The sequence below is a fragment of the Dasypus novemcinctus genome, chromosome 3 (genome assembly GCF_030445035.2).
Source record: "Dasypus novemcinctus isolate mDasNov1 chromosome 3, mDasNov1.1.hap2, whole genome shotgun sequence".
Lineage (NCBI taxonomy): Eukaryota > Metazoa > Chordata > Mammalia > Cingulata > Dasypodidae > Dasypus > Dasypus novemcinctus.
In genome coordinates, this window is record NC_080675.1 from 169,550,025 (window position 1) to 169,576,559 (window position 26,535).

Here is a 26,535-nt window from a genome sequence, read left to right on the forward strand (position 1 = left end):
ATGAGCAGGAAGGTGGGCAAAGTTGAGTTCTCGCCTGATCAATTTCCTGCCAGACTTCCAACTTGAGTTCATCCACCTTACTTGACCTGTCTCACGTTTATCTCCTATGGAGCCATGCTCTGACACCCACTGAGGCCAGATGAAGGGTCTAAATTCACCCAGGAAGCCTCTCAAGTCCCTCCCAAGACTCCATCCTCCACCCTACTCTTGTTCCATAGCTTCCATATAGAGAACCTCGTACAATGTCCCTTCCTCCTAAGAGGAAGAGGGTGTACATTACAGAAGACATTTCAACCCTTCTAGCTGTGTCAAGGACAAAGTTCAAGGACAGGCAGACATGCCCAGCCCACCTTGAGATCGTACTCTCAGTAGGGCCCCGGTACATCTGAGCCTCCCCTCTTCTGGCAGCCCCCATGAGACTCCCCACAGGAATATGGCCACATGAGCATGTATGTGTGTGTGTGTGTGTGTGTGTGTGTGTAGCACCTCTGAATGATCAATGGGTTGACCTGTAAGCCCATAGCCTATCTTTCTCTGGGCAAGGTCGCATCCCCAAAATGCACAGTGAAGGCACGAAACCACCTTGTCAGAGGGAGGATGCCACTGGCTTGCTGGTACATTAAAGATAAAGGATCCCCAACCCTCCTCCTCCCAGACCTCCTTAAGCATCAGCTCTGAGCCTTGACTGCTCGGTCAACAAAACAGGCCCCTGGCCATTAAGAAAGCGAGGATCTCGGTGGCCTCAAGAGTGTCTGAGGAGTGAGGTTTGACTCTGGCGTCTGCCTCTCATGCTGTGTGACCCTGGACGAATCATTCAACTGCTCCGTGCCACTAATTCCTTTTCAGTAAAACCCAACTGTGTGGACCTGACTTATCTGAAGGGATCCTCTATAAAAGCAAGCAATGTAACAGCTAGTAAACACCTCTGCAAATAGGACTGAGCTATGAAAATTATTTAAAGAAACACAGGAAAAGAAGGGGGGAGAAGTGGGTCACCCTGTAATTTCTTTAATATTCTTTCCAAAATTTCCAAATAAGAGGTCTGATCCAGTCATTTCATTAGAAAATAAAGTGTTTATTAAGAAACTATACACTGAACACTCCTATAAGTCTCTGTGGAAACACAATGCCCCATTGTCATAGCACAAGGTGAGGAAAATGGCAGAATAAAAGATGCTGGGATGGATGGAGCCTGAGCGGCTGGAAATGAGGTAATGATTTACAATAATTAAAAAACATCATCCTCAAGCTTACTCCTTAAAGCCACACTCGGGAGGAGGCCCTGGACCCAAAGGTTCAGCAGGGAATGAGAGGGGATATCCTGGCCTGAAGCAATGGGCAGCAGGAGTGGGCAGCTGGGAAGGACCAGATAAGCACACAGTTGGGGGCCCTGGAGAAAACCTGACCCCCATGGGATACTATGGAAACTCAGGCACCTAAGAGGCCACCCCAGATACTGGGCAAGAACTCAGAGAGCTTTGTGTTTTTAAACCCCATGGAGGCAACTACAGAATCAGGCTGGGAACCTGACATGATGACCCACCATCCAACAGGACCCAGGAAGTAAAATCGTAAGTGGGAACCTTAGCCAGATAAATGTTCCAAAGGTGTAGAATCCATTATCTATTGCTGATTAAGACCAGCCTGAACCCTAGTAGGTGAAATCACCACCATTTTGTCCCAATAGTTCCCCATGGGAGGTCCCTTGTCCCAGGCTCTTCACCATCAAGTGAGCAGCTGTGCTTACTTCTCACCATGGAGGTGCCATGGGTGGGGGGAGCTGGGCCAAGCCAGCAGTGCCCTCGGCCAAATGTGTTGACAAATCTACGAGTTCCAGGTCCTACCACTGTGCCCTTTCTCATGAAGCAGGGTAGACAATCACCCCTTTCCCTCTTCCCAGTGGATCAGGTTGAAAATGGGGGAAACAAGCTCCCTCTTTTGGGAGAGAGTGGCCATGGAGTAAGGCATGAGTCAATCAAACAAAGGAAACACATATATTGACCATAGAACAGGATGACACTTCCATGGGTGCCATGAGAGGGGCTGGAGGAGGCCAATTTTTACTTCTCTTCCCCTTGAGTTCATCTTGGCCTTGAAATGGTGATTCCACTGGCTTCCGAAAGTTCTCAGATTCAAGAGAAAGTGAAAGTAGGGGAAGAGAGTCGTTCCCAGGACCACAGATCAGAGGAAGGGCCTTGGTACCTGATTCCCTTGGTTCCTTTGGTCCTAGTAGGATGGCCAATTCATGGGCAAGACCTCCTGCAGCCAAAGCTTGTAGGAACTGCAGATCTAAGGGCCAAGAAGAGCCCTAGAGAAATTCTCCTCTCCAAGGGGTTTTCTAATATCGCACTCACTGTGAGCCATTCCAGAGAGAGAGGAGGAAGTAGGGGGGCAAGTGTGTCCAAAAAAAAAACAGTATGATTTTCTCCACCAAAAAAATAGAAAATGATGGGTTTCCATTCTTTCCTCTGAGACCTAATCTGGTATCAACACTTGGGCCTGGCTCCCCCTCCTCTTACGGCGCCGTCTCCACCTCTGCTTAGGTGCTCTCTGTGACTCTTCCCCAGCTGGAGGTTGCAGGACGACGAGGCCACTAAGAGGAGAGCGTGGTATCTTAGGGAGACCCCACGGTTCCAGGCAGGGAAACTGAGGCCGCAGCATGGTTGGACTTCATCAGGCTTTGTCTTGGTGGTTGGGTTGTTTTTGTGAAGCAAGAGAATGGCTAGTATGTTTAAAAGATGGTTCCTGGTGCACAGGTTTTAAATTCTCTTTATTGGCTCTAGCGATGGTGGCAGGGGCTGCCTCGTAGGCCGGGAAAAAAGGAGCACAGTGATGACTGGAGGGAAAGGGCAGCCCTGCCAGTGGTAGATGGGGGAGAAAACCCATCTTGGCTGTGTTAGAGGGCTCGGGGGCACCGGTGGCTCATGCAGTTTCTACTTAGCATCCCCGGATCCAAAGAGAACAACGCCTAGAGCTTCCAACCTCTCAGAGGGCCCAGCCTACCAAGGTGACATCAAAACAGGGAGGCTTAAAAGGAGTTTCTAAAAGCCATGACGTCCTTTGCTGAAATAAACATTGACATCCTCAACATAGATACCATGGTTAAGAGGCTTGGAATGTCCGGGAAGGCTTATTGGATTCAACATAATTTCTCTGAAACCTATAAAAAACAAAAACAAAAAAACAGAAAAACAGAAAAAAGCAAAATAAAGTAAAAACCAAAATCCCCCCCCAAAGAAGATCAAAACTAGGAGGGGAAACAGAGAGGGGGCTTGAAAGGGGAAGAATTGGAGATATGGATACAGATATATTGGAAATAACCAAATGAATTGTCAGTTAAGGGGAAGGAGAGGAGGAGGGAATTAACTTAAAACCAAGCATGGTCAGAGAAACTGGAAACACTCCATTTTGCTGCTGCCTCCACTGAACCAAGGAAGGGAAGTGATCAAAACTTTGAGGGCATGGCCTTGGATTGTCATGGGAGAGGAGGAGCAGACTCGTGTTAAGTGAGTCTGGGTCCAAAACCATCTTTCTGAAGGAGGAGCCCATGATGATGATGAGCTGCTGACTAGGTGGGAGAAGGGGTGTGTTTTACAGGGTCGTTAGAAGGCTAAGTGGTGGGAGAAGAAAGCTATGCTTTCCCAGAACATACATTGTATATTCTTTAGGGATACCAGGGGTCATTTCTAATTCTAGGAGCTGGAATTACATAGACAAATTTTGACTTGGGGGTGGGGATGCTATACTTCCAAGCCTGATTGCTCTTTCTGATTGATCTGTTCTTTGCACCATTTTTACCAGGTGGGTGGAAAGTATAGCAAATGAAGACCCAGCCATGCCATAATTCCAAGTCTTAGAGAGGAAGGAAATGCCGTAGAAGAGTAACAGAAGAGTAGCTGGACCATGGGCAGCCTCAAACAAGGAGAACTTCCATGACATCTCAACTGTTTTCTGACCACACAGCCCTGGGCTGAATTATGATGTCCAGAGACGTGGATCAACTCTCCAAAGGAAATTGCTCAATCAATTCCAGATTAAAATAACTTTGGTGAAGAGTTTGTGCGTGTTTGTGTGTGTGTGTGTACATTATGCTAAGGGAGCCGATCTATTTTTTAATGACAGCTATGTGGAGGCATGTGGAAGGCATGCTGGATGTTGGGGATAAAATGGAGACAGACTGAAACTGAATCCAGTTGCACTGAGAATGTCCCCTCCTATGCTTGGGATACGTTATGATCAAAACAAAAAGTTGGGTCATCTTGGGTGTTGGGGGTCTCTCCCTCTGTAGAGAGCAGGGTCAGATTTGGGAAGATGGAGGGGACCATCCTTGTCTATGATGTCATGTTTGGAGGGAGGCTCAGTTTCAGGATGAGAAGTTGCTCTGATAGTTCCCTGTGCTAACCTGGAGCAAGGGCTCTGTTGGGTCTGAGGGGAAGGGAAGGAAGGCCATCAATTTGGGCAGCCCGCTGAAAAAGCTGTGACACCAGTTTCTCTCCAAGCCACTGTCCCTCTCTTGCTTCCTCCACTTCCCTCACCTGGGTCTTCTGAAGTCTCTGCCCCTGAAGGAGGCTCCTCTAACTGAGGGGCTTTTAACAACAACCCCACCCTGGGCACCTAGTCATTCCCCAGTCTTCTGGGACAATGGGAGATCTTCTGGGAGATCTGATGACGTCTTAAGATCTTGAGGATTAAAATTGGTGGGAGAGGGGTCTGTACCATACACAAAGATGTCAAACAAGGTAACTCACCATGTGACCTTGGGTAAGACACTTCCCCACTCTGGACCTCAGGTTCCTCATATATATAGTGACTTGATGGGACTAGATGATCTCTATTGTCCTTCAAGTTTAATATCCCATGATTGTCTATGTTTGAAAAGACCCCTGGCAGAAGAGGCAGACAGGGGGAGTTAATGGTCAGTATTGAGCCCCAAGTGCAAACACACTGGAAAGTATTTTTCTTAAGTGCACAAGGCCAGAAATAGAAATCCAGGTGTTCCCAGCTCCTGTACTCACACTGCTTCACCTGGAAGGGCACTTGGCTTACTTTACATATAAAATCCGGGTGCATTATCTTCTTATTAATGCACAGTCACATTAAAGAATCAGGGAAGAAAGATTTGCCATCTCTGTCCATCCCTTTCCCTAACATGCTTGTCCCCCACCCCATCTTCCTTCCTGGGTCAGAGCCCTCATCGGCACTCTGGGTGCCATTCCAGGGTCAGGAAGGATGATTCGTATGGCTTAGGAGATGATTCTACTGGACCCAAGACCATCTTTCTGGCCCTTTACCTCCCTTAGAGGAAATTCACCTAAACTCCAAGAGGGCAGCAAAATGATAAGGGGGAACGAGGAGAAGAAGAGAGGTGGGGAGGTCTTTGGCTCCTTAAAATCTTCCTTGCATAGTTAGGGCATAAATAGCTGGGCCAACAAGAGCTGTCAGTTCAGTGGAGACCCTAGACTACAACCTCCACCAAAGAGAGATCACTATAGCTCTGAGAGTGAAATCTCCTGTGGAAGCCTCACAGTTTCCAGGGACCCTGGAAGGCTCCATATTGGATCCATTAAAGGCAGGGGTCAGGACCACCTGAGTCTCTGCCAAGGTCCCCAAAGCTGCCTCTGTGAACATGAGCCTTTTCCCACATGAACCGGGATCTGAAGTTTGTTTTCTCTGGAACTCTTTCCCAGGTGGAGCCTTTCCAAGATTCTAAATGCCGAAGCCTGATAGCATAAGAGGCACCGCTCCAAAGCCCTCCATTCTACTCCCCCTTCCTTGGAACAACCCAGAGCAGGACGGAAAAGGCATTTACTGAAGGGGAGGACAGGGGCGACCAGGGCCACAGTGGGCACTGGGAAAAGGGAAGATGGGTGGAGAAGAAGGTCAGAGATGTGCAAATCCATCTCCAAAGAAGTCCTGGCCCACCAGTGGCCCACTGACCCTCCCGTCTAACCCTTTGCTCCATTTGTCCATCTGTCAACAGCTTCCCCCAAAGCCATTCAGCGCAAAGTTAGTGGTGGCCCTCTGCAATTCAGAACAGAGCCTGGTCTTCAGGGATTGTGTAGAGATAGGTTTCCTGAGAAGCAAGCCAGGGACTCTGGAATCGTTTGAGGAAAGTGCAGGGAGTTGTGAAGGAAGAGGCTAGGGGAGAAGCACTGCGCACACATAGGATTGGACGAGTGACCTGAGAAATCATCTCATTGAGCCAAGAGCAGGTCAAACCCTCACGAGTGAGTCTTTGAATAGTCACTACAGCAAGAAGAGGACCAGCTTCCTGGGGCCCTGCAGTCCAAAGCAGACCTGTACTTGTTCCGGCACTCTCCCAGACCCTAGCCATCTCTCCAGTGCTGGGGTTCCACTGCTGCCCACTCCTGCACACTGACCTGGGCTTCCAGAGCCATCAGCTTTCCAGCACCTTCCAGAGAAACAAACCTCCTTGCACTTTCTGCCTACACAATGCTTCATCTGCCTTTAAATTCTCAAAGGCCTCTCTTTCTGTTCCTGCCTTTGGTTATGTGACATGACAATTTTCTTACCTAACTCCATAACGTGGCTAAGATTAGGGCCTTGATAAAAGACCCAAAATCAAATGGAGCCCTCTTGGATTATTTCCAAACATTTCCTCTTTGAATGTATTCACCTGCCATCTTAAAGCTGCTACATCACAGTAAAACACTTAGCACTTACACAGCATTGGTTTTGAGAAGAGCATTTTATACTCAAGTGTGGGATGAAATATATACAGGAGTCCTGGTACTGAGCTCATGGGTGGCTTACAAATAGGGAACCTGAGGCAAGGAGCCAGTGGGGTCCTGGTCCAGAGAGAGGGAGAGGAGGGAGCAACCGGAGAGGCGTCGGGCCTCGGGGAGCCTGCTCTGCACTCCTCCCCTATCAGAGGGCACTCTTGTCACAGCCTTGCCCCCTTTCCCCAAGGGACAAGGAGAGGCAAAATGTTCGCAAACCATGCTGCTGCAGGCACAGAAATGGCCATCTACAATTCCCCATCAGACACACCCCTGGCCAGCCCTGAATCCACAGGGCTACTAAGTTAGTGATGAAAACCACGGCCCCCACGTGTTGAGTCTGAACCGCGTGCTAGCCACTGCCTACGATTAATTCTCTATCCCATTCAGTATATTTACTAGGGGGGGTATTATTAACTCCATTTTACAAATGGGAAAAGCCGAGGCTCTAACATGGAATAACTGCCTCAAGGTCACAGAGGTACTTGGTGGCAGACTCTGAATTTGCATCCAGCACTTCAAGACCCCAAAATCCTTGTAGTTCACTCCTTTGCAATCTTGCTTCCATTTGTTGGAAAGCACTATCCAGGAGGACGAGAAATGGAGGCCAAGGCTGCAGTGGAGGCTCTCCAGGGAAAGCTGGGCTGTGGGTCTGATTCCTCCAGCCAGCCCAGGTGGGAGGCGAGGACTTCCTTCCATCACCAACAGCTTCCTCGCGCCCTGCCTGTCCCCTCCCATCTAACCCCACACGGCAGCTTCTTTTCCTGTACCCGGTAGCCCTGAGGCACCCACCACCCTCACAAAGCACTCTGCCTGTACTGGGACCTTTTGTTTGTTTTTGTTATGCTTTGTTTTTCTCTTTAGATTTTGTTCTTTGTTTTGCTCTGTTTTTTTTTAATTCTTTTTACTCTACATTGGGACCTTTCAAGAAAGGAATCACAAACCCTGTCTAGACATTCATTCCTTCATTTTGATGTTACTTCTGGGAGTTCAGCTTGGAAGGAGAAGAAATAAACCTCATGAACTAGAGTGATGAATGGCTTTAGGGAGATGGGTGATTATTCAGGTCATAGTCACGCCAATAGCACAGGTGTGGAATTTCTGAGAACATCTCTGGGGATCCGTGGCTGCCGCCCCGAGGAACTCTCTCCCCCAGGCACTGCGGGAATGGGAGCTGGAGCTGTGGTGAGGAAGGGCAGGCAGGGAAGACGGCATCGTGGCAAAGAACAGCTCCCTCTTAGACAAGCATCTCTTGCTTCTTTCCCTACTTATGTGGCAGCCCCTCCAGCCTCATGGGTCACCAAGGGTCTCTGATAGTCCTGGGAACATGGTTTTGGTTGCCTCCTAATGCGGCTACTGCTCTTTCAGTCTAAATTCTTTCTTCTCCTGCCCTCAGATTCAATACATGTCTGGTGGTCCTGGCTCAGGTAGATGAGACCCCAACGCCTACATTTACTGGCCACAAAATAGCTTGCTTAAAACTCTCAGATCCTTTCCTCTGTTATTCTGAGGTGTAAACCTAATGCAAAGGACATGTATGTCCCATAGAAGTGAACTTTTCCAGCACCAATGGTATTTGCTTTGAATTTTTGACTTGGTCTCCAGCATTTAAAAATGGAGAGATTTCATATTTAAAATATTCCCATTTCTAGCATCCCTTGAAAATCCAAGAATTCTGGCAATGTTGGGCAACATTTCTGCACAGTGATGATCATCAGCTAGAGCAGAGCAGGGGCCACTTGATTTAGAGAGAACGTAAGTTCTCCAGTTTTCCTTATTCCCCACCCTGCCCTAGTGTCCTCCACCTGGCCTGTTCATTCACTTAAAATAGTTTTCTGTTTTGTCTCAGCATTTGAGTTTAAAACTTTATAATAAATAAAAAGCCAACAGCAGGCTGACATGCTATGTCATGTCAAGGAATGCCATTCCAGCAAGCCTCGCTCACTGCCCCTATAATGACAAAGCATGGCTCCCAATAGTCAGGGTTCATTATAAAGAAATGGCTGGAAACTTACAATAGAGAGACAAACCTACCACAGAAAAGAAAGACAGTTCAGAAACTGAACTGTATGGGTAAGGGGATGTTGGGTTGAGAAATCAGGTTCCCAACAAGAAAACATGCTAGAGCTTGTTTAGAACGCTGCTGTAGGGAAAGAGGATGGCACTCAGCTCATCAGCTGACTGCACATGCCACATGGCCTGTCACATAGAAAACTCTCAACAAAAGTTTGCTGAATGTAGGCAAACAGGACTTTTTCACATCACTGTTTGTATTTCATGGGGCATGGATTGACCCAAAGGATTCCCATACCCTTCTAATAACAAGCATCCTACACAGGGTTCTACATGCTGTTGAAAGGTACTTGGAAGCTAAAGGCTGTAGACCCCAGGTCAAAAGTCTCAAACCAAGATCTCCCACTTTGGGGCCAGGCACTTCTTTCTGTAAAGGCACCTGGATACTGCTGGGGAAATGGACAAGGCCAATTGCCCTGGCCTGCTCGCCAACCTGGCCACGTCTGGTTCCAGCCACACGCAGATGTCCTGTGGGAAGGGGCTCGATATACTGCAGATTTGATTTAGCCCAGGGGAGTCACAGTGGGAGAGTCCATGCCCGGGTGAGAGGAAAAGACATGGAACACTGATTGGCAGGAAAAAGAAAAGCCTCATCCCGGGAGGAATCTTGAAAGCTCTCCCAACCCTTTCCTGCTCCGTATTTCACAGCTCTCCCAGGAAAGGAGGAATGATGGCAGGGACTTGGCCTTTGGCATCACTTAGACTGCCCCAATGATAAGCCAGATCTTGGCTTAAAGGCGTAAAATGCTAGACCGAGAGAAAGTGAAATTCCTTCTAATCTGTGACATGGACAAAGCGACCTCTAAAGTCAAAACACTCCATAAGCCACAGACTAAAATGAGTAATATGGCAAACCCTCATCACCATTCTCAAAATTGTAATGGACAATTTTATCCTGGAACATCTTCTCTTGCTTACTCGTGGAGAGAGAGCATCTGATTTAAGAGCCTTTTTCTAGCTCCATTCCCCTTCTCACTCTTCAAAATAGCTGTCTATATCCAGCCTAGTTTTACCTTTCTTGATTTTTTTGACTCTTTTCAAATTTTTGAAATATCTGAACTATCAGGAAAATGTAGGGAATATCAAAATTATGGTGCCTACCACCCAGCATTAACAATTTCTATTATTTTGATCTCTCCTTACAGAAAAGAAAGAACACCTTACGGCTGAGAATCCACATAAACACATCCATAGTCCTGCTTCTCTCCTTCCCCCACAACACTGCCCCGAAATAGGTGGTTATCATTTCCAGGCATTTTTATCAATAATTCGTCTACATATGTATGCATCCATGGACAAATTATAGTATTGTTTTGCATAAGTTTAAGCTTTAAATAAAAGGGAACATTTTCTAGATTTATCCAGGTGGTTGCATGCAGCTCTTATTCAGTCACATTAACAGATGTGGTCCACTGTGTGAATATACCACAAATTACGTGCCTGCTCTACCAACACCTATTATTTTTCTATTTTTTCACTATGTCATAAATGTTGTGATACATATTATTACACAAATCTCTTTAAGCACATGTGGGAGAGTTTTCCTCAAAGGCAAACTTTCCATGTAAAGGGCCAGATGGGAAATATTTTCGGCTTAGTAGACCATACAGCCTTTGTTGCAACTACTCAGTTCTACCATTATAGTCTGAATGTGGCCATGGACAATTTGTCAACAAATGAGCATGGCTGCATTCTAATACAACGTTATTTACAAAAACAGGCAAGAGCCAGATTTGGCCCTTGACCTGCAAGTCAGAGTTTTCTGACCCCTGCTCTAGAACCTTCCTACTCCAAATGTGGGTGTATGGACCTGCAGCAGCACCGGTTAGGAGAGACTGGGAGAAATGCAGGACCTCAGACCTCACCAAGTCAACACCTGCTCCCATGATTCCTATGCACAAAAATGTTTAAGAAACCCAGTTTTAGGGAATATTGCTATAATCTCATATATATCAATTCTTAATTTAACTCTATTGTTGAATGTTCCCCAAAGTGATGGTACCAATTCCTATTTCTAAATCACTAAATGGCTGAGATTTTACCCTGTATCCCACATACCTGCTATTAACAAATATTATTCTTTCTGAGCTGATGGGTGATAAATATTATCTCCTTATAACTTATTTTTTAAATTTTTTAGGAGGTGCCTGGGATCAAAACTGGAACATAGTACATGGGAAGCAGGTGCTCAACCACTTGAGCTACATCTACTTCCTTCCTTGTATTAATAGTTTCAAAGTGCATTTCCCCAATTACAGCTACTGAGGTTGCACATCATTCCATGCTTAGTGGCTATTGGGGTCTCCTGCTCTGTAAACTATCTATCATATCCTTTCCTTGTTTTTTTAAAACATGTACTAAGAAGTTGGCCTTTCCTTTTTTATTTGTAGGAATGTGTTACTTATTTTGCATGCTAATTCTTTCTTAGATACCTATATTGGAATTTTATTCTCGTAGTCTATAGTTTGTCTTTTAATTTAGTATGCGGTATCATACAGATTTGTTTCTAAATGAATATAGTAAAAAGCATTTTACTACATTCATCTTCCCTTATGTTATACACTATCTGTATCTATACTATCTGTATCTTAAGAAATTCTGCCTTCCTCAAAGTCTAATCATATCTTCTTTTCCTTTAAAAGTAGTATATTTAACAGATCTCCCTTCCAAAAGAATTCCAAATAATTTATCTAGAGACTCCCCGCCCCGCTTCAAGTGGAGCGTCCCTCCCTCAATAGTACGCTGTTTATTGGCTTGCTTCCCAAGGGTAGAGTTCGGCAAGGTGCCTAACCTAACTTCAGAGTGGAGAAACTGGGCAAACACTGCCTTGGCCAGGCAACCAGAGCTAACGTCACCAGTGAGAGGTCATGTGAAAAGCATATTCTCCTGATATGATGTGACCAGAACGGTTTCCAGCTCACACCTCTGTGGTCTTCCTCCCCCAAACCCATGCCCCCATTAGACAAACCTAACTGAAGGAACATTCTGCATAAAACCTGACCAGGGTACCTCCAAACTGTCAAGGTCGTCTGAGAAATGCCACAGACCAGAGGAGGTGAAGGGAAGGAGGACTAATTGGAATGAGGTATCCTGAATGGGAACCTGGAACAGAGAAAGAGCGTTTGGGGAAAAACTGGTGAAATCAGAATAAAGTGTTAATTTCCAATGTTGCTTTCTCAGTTATGACAAACGTGTTAGGGTGGTGTAAGATAATAACAATGGAGGAAATTGGGTAAGGGGTCTCTGTGAATGCTCTATAGCATTGTTGCAACATTTCCGTAAATCTAAAACTATTCTTAAATAAGAAGTTTATTTTAAAAAGCTCAACTTATACATTACACCTGGAATTTGTTTTGTGTTTGGTATGACATAACACTCACAGCCTTGAGACAGATTACTTTTCCCCTTGTAGATAATTTTTCCTTACTACATATTGAGTAATCTATATCTTTCATATTGATCTGCCTTGACATGTCAAAAATGTATACAGCCATACAGCTGCCTGTCCATCTATCTACCAATAGATTGATCAATCTATTGATTTGCTTATATACACATATGCTTCCTGGATGCTTTATAAAAAAATAATTATTATATTTTGGCCTAGTTGTCTCCCCTATAACCATACCATACTGTCTTTATCATAAAAGTATAATGTTTTTTTGTCTACTAAGGCAATTCTCCTCCATCTTTTTCTTCTTTATAAAAAAATAGCTTCGCTATTCTTGGCCTTTCATTCTTTCATATGAATTACAGGATAAACTTATCAAGTAAGTGCACACTGGAATTTTCAGTGGAATTGTATTTAATTTATAGATCTGTGGGAAAATCAAAATCCTTACTATATTGGTTCTTCTTAGATGAACAAGGTATATTATCTTTTTATTCAGTTCTTTTATGCTCTTAATAATGTTGTGTGTCTTCTATAAATCTTGCACAGGCTTTGAAAGATGTATACTTTTTACAGTATAATTTTTTTGTTTTATTTGCTGTTGTAAATGTGATCTGTTTTCACTGAAACTTTCTAATGGTGTTTAGAAAATACATTGATTTTGTATATTGATCTTGTATTCATCATGTTGCTGAACTCTAATCATTTGTAATTGTTTCTTTCTAAATACCTTTTGATGTTCTACATGGGGTGATCATATTATTACAATAAGCACAATTTTATTTCTGGCTTTCCAATTATTATGTTTCTTTTTTTTTTTTTTTGTCTTATTACACTGGCTAGGATCAGCATCTTTATCATGAGACTTTTTCTTTTATATGCATTATAATTTTGGTTTGTAGTTCATGTTGAGTAAGAAGAATGTTTTCCCCTTATACTTCTCTTCCCCCATGTTCCTTTTGAGTTCACCCACCACTGTTCAGTGCTGCTGTGGTTATTGTCGCCTCCACCCAGTTCTTGGAAATTCAACTGCAAACCAAATTCTATAATGATGGTTTTGAGACGCCTATAAGGGTAATACTGAAGACACTGCAAAATGGTCACCCAGCTAGTTGGGTGACTTAATTCATTCCCTGGACTCAAGGCAGCACTTTTATCACCCTACTTCCTTAAGGAAAAAGAAAAAAAGATTTCTTTTAGCCATACTCCCAGACAGGGGTTGGTAAAATTATTTTTTCAGACTTTTTCCAGAGATTCTTTCAGATTCTTTCCAGAAGTGTGGGAGACTGTCCCCAGTCCATAGCTTCCGGCAGTTCTATCTCTGATCTCCTGACAATTTAGTGTACATAGAGTTCTATAAATCCCTACTCTTTGCCTCAAGACTTGGAATCCAGCACTATTGTGAATGTAGCTTTACTCACCACTGAGTTACTTATCTTGTTTTTGAGCCCAGCTACATCAGTCTACTAAAGGATGAACTTACTGCACCATCTTGACCACAGCCCAATTATCTTTTTCTTTCTTTATCAGAGAAAAAATGTATTTTCCTTGTTTCCATAGCCAACCTTTTAACTTGTCCCCTCAATCCCATCTCCAACATCCTCTAATTCTTTCCTGTCCCACGAGCATCTTCCATTTGTCCTGTTCTATTCCCCTTTGTACAGAAATCTATATGTGATCACCTCTATATTTTAGTATGTGCACTTTTACCAAAATTTCCATAGGTCCACACACCCACTCGCTCAACAAGTAAATGACTGAGCAATGCCCTTCACTTTAACATACCATTTGCCATCATCCCAATCTTCAGTTCCATTGGGTACCAGCATCTTGCATAATTTGATTCCCTCCTATCCTCCACTGTCTCACAAAACACTCATACTTAGCTTTCTAAGATCCAATGTCTATTCCTGCCACAGAAACTACCCTCTTGAAGGTCACAAAAGGTCACCCAATGACAAGATTTTCTTCATTCCTTCTTGCCTTGGTCTTTCCCCAAGATGTGACACCTTGACTGCCCAATACTCCCCATGACAGGTAGAAGGCTGTGCTACCCTGCTGATCTTCCTACCTTTCTGCTCCCCTTCTTTCTTTTGGCCTCTCTTCCTTCACCTGTCCATAATGTGGTTTCTCAAGGATCAGTCCTCTCTCTCCTAGAGACTCAAAGTGTCTAGCAAAAGCATCCCTTGGGAGCTTGCTGGAAATGTAGAATCTCAGTCTCCATCCCAAACCTACCAAATTAGAATCTGCATTTTAGTACAGTAAAGTGTGGGCAATGCTGCTGTAGCTATCTGCCCCCTCCCCATCTCCCTGTGCACTCCACCATTAACGTCCATTTCCAGGGGGTGACTTGTAACCCTTTATCTCCAGCCACAAATTGGCATCCAAATTTCATTTCACCATGTCAACTGTTCTGTTGGCATTTCCATTCCTGTGCATCATCACCACAAAACTCAATATTTCTACAATCCCTTATCCCAAACAATTTTCCTTCTTAATAAGGTAATTCTCTAGAGTCACCACCATGCTTAAAATTACCCAGGCAAAAACTCCTGGCACATCCCCATTTTTTACCAGTGCCTTCCTAGCCCACATATCTATTCAAATAATCAGATTTCAAATACTTGTTCGGCAGTATCTCATGCACATATCCTTTTGCTTTCATTTCCACTGCAGCAAAAAATAGCAGAAACCCTGAACACAGACTGATCTGGATTTTAAATTCCTGTTATACCACCTCTTAGTTGTGTGTGATGTCCAAATCCTAGGTAAATTACTTAACCTCTCTGAGAGGTCACCAATTTCCCCTTTGGTAAAATGGGGATATTATCTATCTCAGAGGTACCGTTGTGAATAAAAGCACTCAAGCCAAGACCTGGTACATGGCACACATTAGATGTTTAACAAGAGCCGGGTTTATGCCCCCTCCCCATCCACGCCTCTTTTAAAGCTACTCTTTGGGGCCTCTTAACTTATTTTCCTGCTTCCAGTCCCCTAAACGAATCCATTATTGTCAACTTATGTCACTCAAATATCACTTTCACCAATCTACCACCCCACTCAGAAGTCATTAATGACTTAAAAGTGTCACTGCATAATGCCCAGCAAGTGAAGACTGCCATCTTGGTCTTGCCGCAGCCTGTCTCCAGGCAATCATTCTGATCCCCACTTCTCCCTTATGCACACCCTGTGATTCAGACAAACTCTAAGCTGATCACACCTCACACATTTTAGCTTCTGTCCTTACTTCCATAGTTTTCTGAATGCTTATTTTCTAATTTATTTTTCCCATCCAATTCTCATTAATCATTCAATAACCAACCCAAATCCCACTGTCTCTATAAATCACTTGGCGATTAATTAGGAATTTCTATGCATTATTTCTTCTCTTGCTATCTGGGAGCTTTTTAAAATATATATACTACAGTGTAAATTTTCATGTATGCATTGCTCATTTCTCAACAAGATCATTATAAAAAAGCCTAACAACCGATATCTATAGCATTTTACCATGTGTCCATGCAACGTGCTAACTGTTATGCACAGACTTCCTCATTTAAATTTTATAGCATCCCAATGAAGTCAGAACTATTACAATCCCCAGTTTGTTGAGGAGTGGAGATGCTCAGTAATTTGTCCCAAGTTGGCCTGTTAATAAAATGTGAAGCCAGGATTTGAATTCAGCCTTCCCCGTCCCACTTGTGTATTCCTAGTCTCACTGCTATTTTGACACACAAGGTAGGAAGCCCCTCTGATAGCTGTCCCTGTTTCCCACATGGTAGACCAGAAGTTTAGAGAATAGAATACTTGTTTCTCAGGAGGCTGTGATCATCTTATATGCATGTGAATCTGTGTAACAAAGTGCCACATTATTTTGAGGTTCTACTATAGTATCTTGGCATTTGCAAAACATTTCTACTTCCAAAGGACTTTAAATAATGATTATGTTAGCCTGAAAGTAACACCATGTGATAAGGAAAGAAAAAGAACTTATTTTTACATCAGGGCCTCCTACCCACTAGATACGTGGCCACATAGTCCTCTAGTCCCCTCTGATAGCCTGGAATGCCGACCCTCCTCAGGGTCACGGCCACGTTGTTTAGGATATGGTGGGAAAAGGGCTAAGGCCAGAGTTAAGCAGGAAATGTAATCTAAAATCCAAATCCCCTGAGGGGCATCAATTTTAATCAGATCATCTTAGAGCTGTGCATGGCTAATAAGATAAGATAGCTGGAGGACTCTAAATTTATAACCCTAAAAATTAAATAATGCAAACCTATGAGTTGCTTTTTTGGCTCCAAATTTCTATAACCAAGTTATTTGAAGATGATGATGGAGGGGAAGATAGACAATGGAAAAGAAGCATCCTACCAGACATCTGAATAGAGTAACTGATCTCAACCTTGCTTTGGGCACTTTTTAACTTGATGAAAATATGCATACACACACACACAACACTCATCCAATTTGGGTGGCAGGGCTGTCATAGCCTGTAAAGCACCAGATTGAGTAACTGATACTCAGGTACAGGCACTAAGGCAGATTCCAGGAAATGCAGACTCAACTCCTTGTTTTCACAGAGCTCCAGGTCTCATGGGTACTAAGTTTGGAACTGGGAAAAGAGAAAGGGAATACAAGATGAGTAAGGCATAATCACTGCCCTGGAAAAGCTTAAAATCCAATGCCAAGAATGTGAGCGCTATACTTTGCTAGCAGTAATGCTAAAAATACCTGCGTTTCAACTTTCCAGGAGCCAAAAAAGAAAAGAAAGGAATGAGAAGCTTATAGTCACCCGGAGTCCTAAAACAAATAATTAGACTATGGATTATACTCTAACAAGTGTCCAGAAAGAGGTTCCGACCCTGGGCTGTGGGAGTTTAGTAGGGGAGAAACACATGTGGGAGGGAATGAGGGGGTGGGAAGTATTATCACCATAAAACCAGGCAGAAATAGGGGGGGAGGGGGAGATTCCAAATGGTGGGTACACCATGGGCAAAGCATAGTAAAGAGGGGATATTTTCCCAGAAAAGCAAAGAGTGTAACTTGGCTGAAGTATAAAGCAGAGGTAACAGCGAAATGAGAGACCAGCTCAGAAGGGAAGGTCAGGAGCACAGCATCAGGGGCCAACCTTCGGGTGATCTCATAAAAATGGGATGTCACCAATCACATGACAGTCCTGGAGCTGCACTGGGAAGAGAATTTGGAAGCAGGGACTGAATAGACAGATGAAGACTGGCAGATAGAGAGATGGAAAAATGAAGGTGGACAAGGGATGGCTCAATACATATAGACACGGATGAGTACATTGTTAAAAGATTTAGATTAAAGAAGCAATCATCAACTAATGGTCATGGTTCTCCCACTAAGTGTTAAAAATCAATTTCCAAATGTTGAGTTCTGTTTCTCACTTTCAAAGCAACGTTGCCTAGGTGTGGGAGAACAAAAGTTCTGTAAATTACTATGTTCCCACAAACTCAGACCCCTTCCCGTTTTGCGCCCATCCAGGAATTACACACCAGGGAAAGCAGAATGTTCCTGGGAACCCCTGCTCAGGCAAACCCCCTCAGGCCGTTCACCATCCCCAGTGGGGGATGGGTTCTAGTACATTCTCAGCCCTTGGGGACCTCACCCCTAGGCATACAACTTAGATACAAACAGCCAAAGCATGGCAAAAATGACCTCATGCCAGAGTCATAAAATCAGGACAGCGTTAGGACATTCGTGGGAGGGGGGGCAGGACATTAACTGGAGTGGGGAGATTCAGCTTTGCTGGTGGAGGTTGCATGTGTGGTTAGGCTAGAAAGAAAATTTGGTCTAAGAAGATGGGAAGGAAAGGTCTTCTTGGCAGAAAGGAACGTGTGAATGACACTCATAGTGGGGAGATGCAGGCACAACTGGGAAGTGCAAGGAGTTCTCATGGGGAAATAAATAAATGGAGTCAATTAGCTTGGGGACCATCACAGAGGAACTTCAGGAATTGGGGCAATGGGTGGGCCTTGAAGGATTTGAAAGAGGGGTGACCTGACAGCAGATGAAGTGGAAGAAGATTGGTGATGGTGGGCTGGTTAGGGCAGGGGCCAGCAGGCTTTTTCAGGAAAGGGCAGATGGTAGAGATTTTAGACTACACAGGCCATGCAGTCCTGGTTACAGCTACCCAACTCTGCTGCTGTCACAAGAAAGCAGCTACAGACCGTATGTAATTCATGAGTGTGGCCGTGTCCCAGTAAACTTTATTTATGGACACCGGAGTTGGAATTTCATATCATTTTCATGTGCTATGAAGTATGATTCTTCTTTTGGTTGTTTTCCAACCATTTAAAAATGTCAAAACCATTCTTAGCTCAACAGGCGGCAGCTGGATGGGGCCTGCAGGCTGTAGCTGATGGACTCCTAGGTTCAGGTGTGATCACAGCCCGCTGGACCAGCACTGGATTAGGGCTGGGAACTTGGAAGGAGAACCAAGAGCATGGAGGCCAGAGAACCGCAGAGGCAGAGCTGCCAAGACTTAGCATCTGATTAGATGTGGGAGGGGGGACAAGAGGTGGGGCCTGGGCATCCAGGGGCTCCCACATTAGCAGAATCATTAGCAACTCTGGGGAGTGCCAGAAAGGAGCTGGCGTGGAGGGCAGAAGGTGTGCTCAGCCCACACCCAGGAGAGCAGGGAGCACGCCCGAAATCCTTAAAGGAAGTGTGGCAGCACTTGGAATAGGAATTAGGAAGCTCGCACCCTGGACTTTATTTTACCGGACCTGAGGCAAGATGTTTGCTGTTAAATGGTGCCCTTGGTCAGGCACTGCAGGACACTGCAACTGCCCGCTCCAACGCTGGAGTCTACTCTCTTTGGAGGAGAGACACTTTAGAGTTGATAAGATCCCTGGAAGACCTGTGGCTAAGGTTAGGTCAATTTGTTTCAGAAACTCTCATTGGATGAATTCTTTAGGGCTCTCCCCTTGTCTATTTTCCCCCTAATAGGACTCACTACCTCAGCAGGCAGGAAATACGATTTCTAGGCTGGCTCTGGGCTATGGCCTTAGTCAACTCATTCAAAGCCTTAGCGCCCCTGCTTCCTCTTCCATAAAATGAGGATGAGAGTACCTTTCCCCACTGAGGGGTGAAAAGTAAGGTATAACTGCTGTGATTTCTTTTTAACAGAAAGTGGCAGCATGATGAAGGGGAGGAAACAAATCCTGAATTTCATTTCTGTTTCTGTGCAATTCTGTGCAGATTTGGAACATGCACAAATGGCATCACTTCCTAACTCAGTCTTATCAACTGTAAAATGGGGATAATGCTACTTCCTGGGAGGCCTGAGGGATTACACATATGCCTGTGGCACACAGAGCACAATGGCTGGCCATGAGCACTGTGAATTTTGTTCTAATTCCAAACATGACCCATAGACCATGTACAATGATGCAACCATACCAGACTTCGGATGGAAGACCAGGCAGTGAGATCTGCTTCGAGCACTCAGGTGTAGAATCTTCTATTTCGATATCTCCTTAAAATTCCCAAAGATGGTATGACCACAGTTGTGGTTTTATCATCCTCCATGACCACTCTCAGGTTTATTGTTCCACTAAATTGATAGACACAGATATTTGAGGGGTGCATGTGTGTGTGTGTGTGTGTGCATGGATGCCTTTTGATGGAGCATTTGCTTTCATTTCCATAGACCTCGCCACTCCCTAATGTCACACATTAGGGCACTGAAGGGCCCCAAAGCATTTGAGTGTGTGAACTAGCACCAGCCTGTGCAAATAGTCATGTTTCAAACACTGTAAAACTCCATTCCTGCCCTAGTATAAACTGTGGTCAAGTCTTGCCATTATAAGGTATTTTTGATGGCTAAGTGTTGTTTGATCCCTTGGGGAAATAAATGAAGTCTAGGTAGGTACCTCTTCTCCATAAGGAACCCTGGGCTCATGGTTTCTCTGAAATGTCCTAGAAGGCATTTAGATAAAACTGTACCCCTTTTGGACAGTTGTATAGATCCAAAAGCTCACATCACCCCATGCATTGTGCGTGATGGGGGCAGGAAAATAAGAACCAGACGACCAGTTGGTGACTTGGCCCATGGGGGCTTCTCTGAGCTTCTGCTTTGCTATCTGTAACATGGAGAGATAACGTTTATATCTCCGAACTCACAAAGACCTCATGAGCTTTAAACAAGGTGATATAGGAGTCTGGTTTGAAAGCTCCAGAGTAGGATTTCTCAGCCTTGACACTACAAACATTTTGGGTGGGATACTTTTTTGGTTGTAGGGGGCTATCCTGTGATCTGCAGGGTGTTTCACAGCATCCTTGGCCTCTAGATGCCGGGAGCACTCCTTGCCCCATTGTGACATCCAGACATGTATCCAGACATTGCCAAATGCCACCAGGGATGGGGATGGGGGATGAGAAGCAAAATCCTCCCTGCTCTAATGTGTTCAATACCAGTAGGGGATTTTCACTGAAACATGGATTTTAGGAACAGGGAGAATGGGGACCTATAATGCTAACTAGAGTCTGGTCTTCTGATAATCCCCCAAACCCATGAGCCATTAACAAAGGCTGAACACGCTGTGGCTGCAGGTGCCATGGCTGTGGGGTAGTGGCCAGTGATGGTGGCCAGTGGGGGCAGTGGTGGATGACTACCCAGGTGATGTGGGCTGTGGCTGGGGAAGCCATGGCAACCGACAACCCATATTGGACTCTTAGGAGTGAATTTTTTACAACTACGTGGGCTCACATCTTGGTGACTTTTTAAAATCTCATGTAAACTCACCACCAACCACCCCTTATTATACCATATTAAGGGGTTTAATCACTTTTAATCAGAATCCTTCCTAAATGACCAGAAACAGTAACTAGAGAACCTTCAATAGTCATTACGCCGACCAGAGCAGCACAGATTCTGCCGGAGCAATCTCCTGCACTGCAATCACGCTAATTAAAGGCCCCCAGAAGAGGCAGGATAAAAATGTTCAAATGAGATTTGTTCTGGACTTCAATGATTCACTGTCTTACAGCTTCCAGCAAACCTGAGAAGAAAATCCTGGATTGGGGGTAGGGGAGAGTGGTGCCAGCGGCAAGGGCTGACCAGCAAGGCCCCCAAAAGGAGAATGTGATGGTGCACAGGGATGGGGGAAGGCAGGTCCATAATCCTTGACAAGGAGGTATCCCCGTTTCCATGGCCACCCCAGGGTATGAGAGCTTCTCTCCTCTCACCCACTCACCTCTTGAAGGGGCTTTTGGGCATGAAGCCACTGACTTGCCTCTAAGGATGTTTTAACCAGCACCTCGCATGACCAAGAGGTGCACTGTGGAATCTCGCTTCAGGAAGTTAGCAGGGCTAGTGCTGCACCCTACACTCTGCCCTGGATGAGGCCCTGAGGAGAAGCAGTTTCTGCATAGCTCAGGCCATGACACTTGAAAAAGCTGAGCTTCCTCTGAAGCCTGTAACCTATGAGGCTTCCCTCTATTCTTTGGTGTCTAGGATGCCCAAAACCTAATGGGCAGGCTCTCTCCCAAAGCAGGCACTTAGCAGCCTAACCTTACTGCTGGCTTCATTTTATTTCCTTACACTTAGTCACTCATTCCAGGTACTGTTATCCCCTTAACTCACCTTGTCGCATTGCCTGTGTATAAACCAGCTCAAACACTTTTGCAAGCAGATGGGTTATCACTGACTAAGTGGCGTGTGGAAGTCTTCCCTTTCCCCATGCAAATTCCATTTCCCATGCATTAAGCCATGGGGGAAGTTTCCCTGGGAGGGAGCTGCAGACCCCATCACACAAAGTGTGAGGAGGAGTGGAGGACTTCACTGAACTGGGAGAGTTCACCTCCAAGACCACACCTGAGACCTGGGAGAGGCTCAAGGAATTCTGAAGGAGAGAAGGAAGATGGCATGGGGCTAGACAACTGGGGCTCTCTGAGGAATTCACACGAGCCTGAGCCCAAGAAGAGAGAGAATGCATTACCATATGCTTCACCTGAACCAGGCCCCCGCTACCATCCTCTGGGAAGCCCTACGCTAGAGGACTGTTTGAGATGCTGCTTTCATCAGCTCCTGACCCTCTCACTCGGGGATTCTGAAAGTGCAGAGCTCAGCATTCTGGGTGCTCTGATGTCGATCTTCGGGTCATCTGTGGGGCATATATACTTCTGTTGCTCCCAGCGGGGAAGTGAGGGAGCCCTGGTGAACATCACAGGATTAAGGCACGTAAGGGCTAACGGTCAGGGGCTGTGTACCAGCATGCTCAGACCTGCTGTTCAAATGTTGCAATGCAAGCAGTTGAAAGGTAGCCACTGCACTGAGCAGCCAGTCCTTCAACTCTATCGAGCTGACCCCCCACCGTCCCCTGGAAATCCCCATGGTCCAAGAACCAGGACCCCATGCTAGTTCTGGTGCAGGCATCTGCCCAAATTGGTCAGTGATTATGAAGCACCAGATTTTGTTCTTTGAGAGTTTTGTATTGATATATAATTCACATACCGTAAAATTCACCCCTTTAGAGTATACAGCTGGGTAGGTTTTAGTACATTTACAAAGTTGTACAACCATCACCACTATCTAATTTCAGAACAACTTCGTCACTCCAGAAAGAAATCCCATACCCCTCAGCTGTCACTCCCCCTCCTCCCCTCTCCCCAGCCCTAGACAATGACTCATCTACTTTCTGTTACAGATTTGACTGATCTGGCCATTTCATCAATGGAATCATACTGTAACATGGTTATTTGCATCTGGCTTCTTTCACTTGGTCTAATATTTTCAAGGCTCATCCACATCCTTTTTTTGTGGCTGAATACTATTCCATCATATGGAAATACCACATTTTATTTATCCATTCATCAGCTGACAGATAGCTAGGTTGTCTCCATTTTTGGGCTTTAATGAATAATGCTCCTATGAACATTTGTGTACAAGTTTTTGCGTGGACATATGTTTTCAATTATCTTGAATTAAATATGCTTAACTTTTTTAGGAACTGCCGAACTGTTTTCCGAAGTGAATAGATCATTTTACATTCCCACCAGCAATACATGAGGGTTCCAATTCCTCAGCATCCTGGCCAACACTCATTATTGTTCAACTTTTTAATTGTGGTTGTCCTAGTGAGTGTGAAGTGGTATCTCATTGTGGTTTCAATTTGTATTTCCTTAATGACTAATGTTGCTAAGCATCTTTTCATGTGCTCATTGGCCCATTTGTATATCTTCTTTGGAGAAATGTCTATTCAAATAGTTTATCCATTTTTAATTGGGTTATTTGTCTTTTTATTGTAGAGTTATAAGAGTTCTTTATATATTCTAGATACTAGTCCTCAACCAGATATATGATTTGAAAATATTTTCTCCCATTTTTTAGTTGTCTTTTCACTTTGTTGATATGCCTTTTGAAGCACAAAAGTATTTCATTCTGATGAAGTCCAATTTATTTATTTATTTTTTTGCTCTTTGTGCTTCCAGTATCATACCTAAGAAGTCTTTGCCTAATACAAGATCATGACGATTTACACCTATAGTTTCTTCTATGACTTTTATAGTTTTAAATCTTATATTTCGATTTTTGATCCATTTTGAGGGTCAAGTCCCAATTACTGTACTCTGTAATAAGTTTTAATTTTGCAAAGTGTGAGTCCTCCAATTTTGTTCTTCTTTTTCAAAATTGTCCAGCTATTCTAGATTCCTTCATTTCCATATAAATTTTAGGATTGGCTTGTTCAATTTTAGCAAAAAAAGGCAGCTGGGATTTGATAGGGATTGTGTTGTATCAGTAGATGGACTTGGGAGGTATTGTCTTCTTGACAATATTAATCTTGCATTCCATGAATGTGTGTACAAGTTGTTAAATTAAAATAATATCTGATAAAAAATAAAATTTAAAAAGTATAAATATTTGTGCACTGATATAATAATAGCCTGTGGAAGGCTATAAGCCCTTCATCACTGGAAGTATTTAGGGAGAAGGCTGACAATTCCGGCCAGGTTTAGTGTAGAAGAGGTTTCCTCTCTATGAAGAATATTGTTCATTTCAAAGTGAAAATCTAGGAATTGGGCTATCTTGAGTTTTCTCCTGACCTCAAGCTATAAAGTACACAGGAAAACTGCACTGCTATAAAATCTCAAAGGACAGTCATAAGTTCAGTCAAGGATGGATAAGTGCAGATCTTGTTCAAGATGTTTCCAGCAACAACCAGGCCCTGTCCTCAAGGAAATGGTGGAATCTGTCGATAGTATTCATGACTCCTAACCACCTCCCTCCCTGACAACTGAGGTTGCCAGAGATGACCAGGAAGACAGATGAGTCCTACTCCAATCTATGTACCTATCTAATACTAAACCAGGAATGCCATTCGGGGGATTTTGAAGAGCTCTACTTTTATCTTTAAGGTCGATTTTTAATTCCAGAGTAACAAATCAAAGCAGTAGACAAATAGTTACAATTTCACTGTTAACCTCACCTTGTAATGGAAAGAAACCGTTTTCAAAACTAAGACTCAACAGAAAATCTGAGAGACTATGGTAAAAATCAACTTACTGGAAGCCCTAGGAAGACAAGATGCCTAAGAATCAAAGTACCCAGGCCCTTAAAAACCAACAGAAAATGAAACAGACATGGCTAACAGGTGAATTTCACCTGATCACAAGTGGGTTATATTAAAAGAAAAAAGAAAAAAAGACTCTCTCAAGCAAGAAGAGGAAAGAAGCCTGAGGCAAATTTCCAACCAGGAAATCACTCACTACTTAAGCCAATATGACAAGGAGAGCTTTGGCCAGCAAGTCCAAAGCTGACATTCATTGAGTCAAGCCCCAAACACTCAAATGACATTTTGCCAAAACCTCTAAGAAGAGAGCACACTTTCAATCTATCAAAGCAGTACATGAGCATGTGAATCCTTAGACAGAGCAAAAGCTATGGCTAAGGTTGGAAAGGGGGAAAGGGAGAAAAATTCAATGAATTACTTCACCAATTCTTTACTTAGGACATCAAATTTCCTGGAGCCCAGGACCAAGGATTGCCAGTAGCCAGACCCAGAACACCAGTCTTTGGAAGAAGGCATCACCTTGATGATGACTTAATTTGAACTTTTTCCCAGCCTCAACATTGTGAGCTAATAAATTTCCATTGTTTAAACCAGCCCATTGCATGGTATTTGCTTACACAGCCAAAGGAAACTAAAACAGCTGGAGATAAATTGGAAGGTCTGAAGGGAGCCACCTCTAAGCTCTGAAGCAATGCTATGAACTTGTTGGCTAAAATATCCATGTGTTCATGGAGAACAAAGGACCCATAGGTGAACTATGTTCCAGTGTGTTTCAGATATCCCTAGAGAAAAATCTAACTGGCATGTTGAGGGCTTACTGTGAACCAGACATGGTTCTGAACACCTGCCTGGTAGTTTAGCCATATAACAACCCCACGAAGAAGGTGACATATTGGCCTAATTTTACTGATGAGAAAAATCAGAGCAAAGAGAGAGGTTAAATGACTTGCCTGATGTTATTCAGTAACTAAGAGGCAAGGCCAAGATTTGAACTCCAGTGTGGAGACCTCTAGCAATCACACACCCAATGAATACAGTACTTCGCTCCTCCAAAAAAATAACAGAACCAAATTTCCAACTAGGAATTCACTCACTGCTTAAGCCAATATAACATAGGGGGGAATAAACATTTTCTGTACAAAGAAAGTCAAACCTGATGAAAATCCTTGAGGAAGTAAATAGGCACAAGGGTATGGGGAACCAACTGCTATGATATATTTGAATTTTTTTTCACTAAGGTTCCACCCCAATGAATACTTTAAAATGGAAGTTACCATGGTAATTGAGGAGATATTGCATCATGGATGGAAAGCAGGTCAAAGAATCTCTTGAAAATCCTTCTTCAAGATAAGAACTTCTTGCTTCAGCATGTAACTATGTTCCCGGGGCCACCCACCCACAAGAAAAGAGAGACACGTAAACAAATATCCTTCTTAGGAGTCAGTTTGCTTGTAGCAATTCTGTTTGCTGTGACTCTGACTTGACTTTGGGTTCTGGACCTTATCTGCCTTGAATTTAAGTATCTGTGCCATTTTCCACCCTGGTCTGACGCCCTAAATGTCATTCATCACTCCCTCAATCACTACCCACCTGACATCTCCATCCTCAGACTACATTGGTATTCTGAGTCTACAAGAGAGACTCCACCAGGGTGCTTCTCATTTTCTAATGATCCCAAGCTCTTTCAGGTAATACAGTGCTAAGAAAAAAGGCATAAAATACAGGAAAATCTCAAGAGATCAGGGCATGAGAAAATGGGCAGATGAACTTTCATGAGGCCAAGCAAAGGGGAGTG

General features: G+C 44.1%; 1 protein-coding gene across 2 annotated transcripts in view; it reads right to left on the minus strand.

Moving 5' to 3' along the window:
* The window catches only part of NTRK3 (neurotrophic receptor tyrosine kinase 3), a 371,583-nt gene that overhangs the window by 98,486 nt on the left and 246,562 nt on the right, over nucleotides 1–26,535 (minus strand). The window lies entirely within an intron of this gene.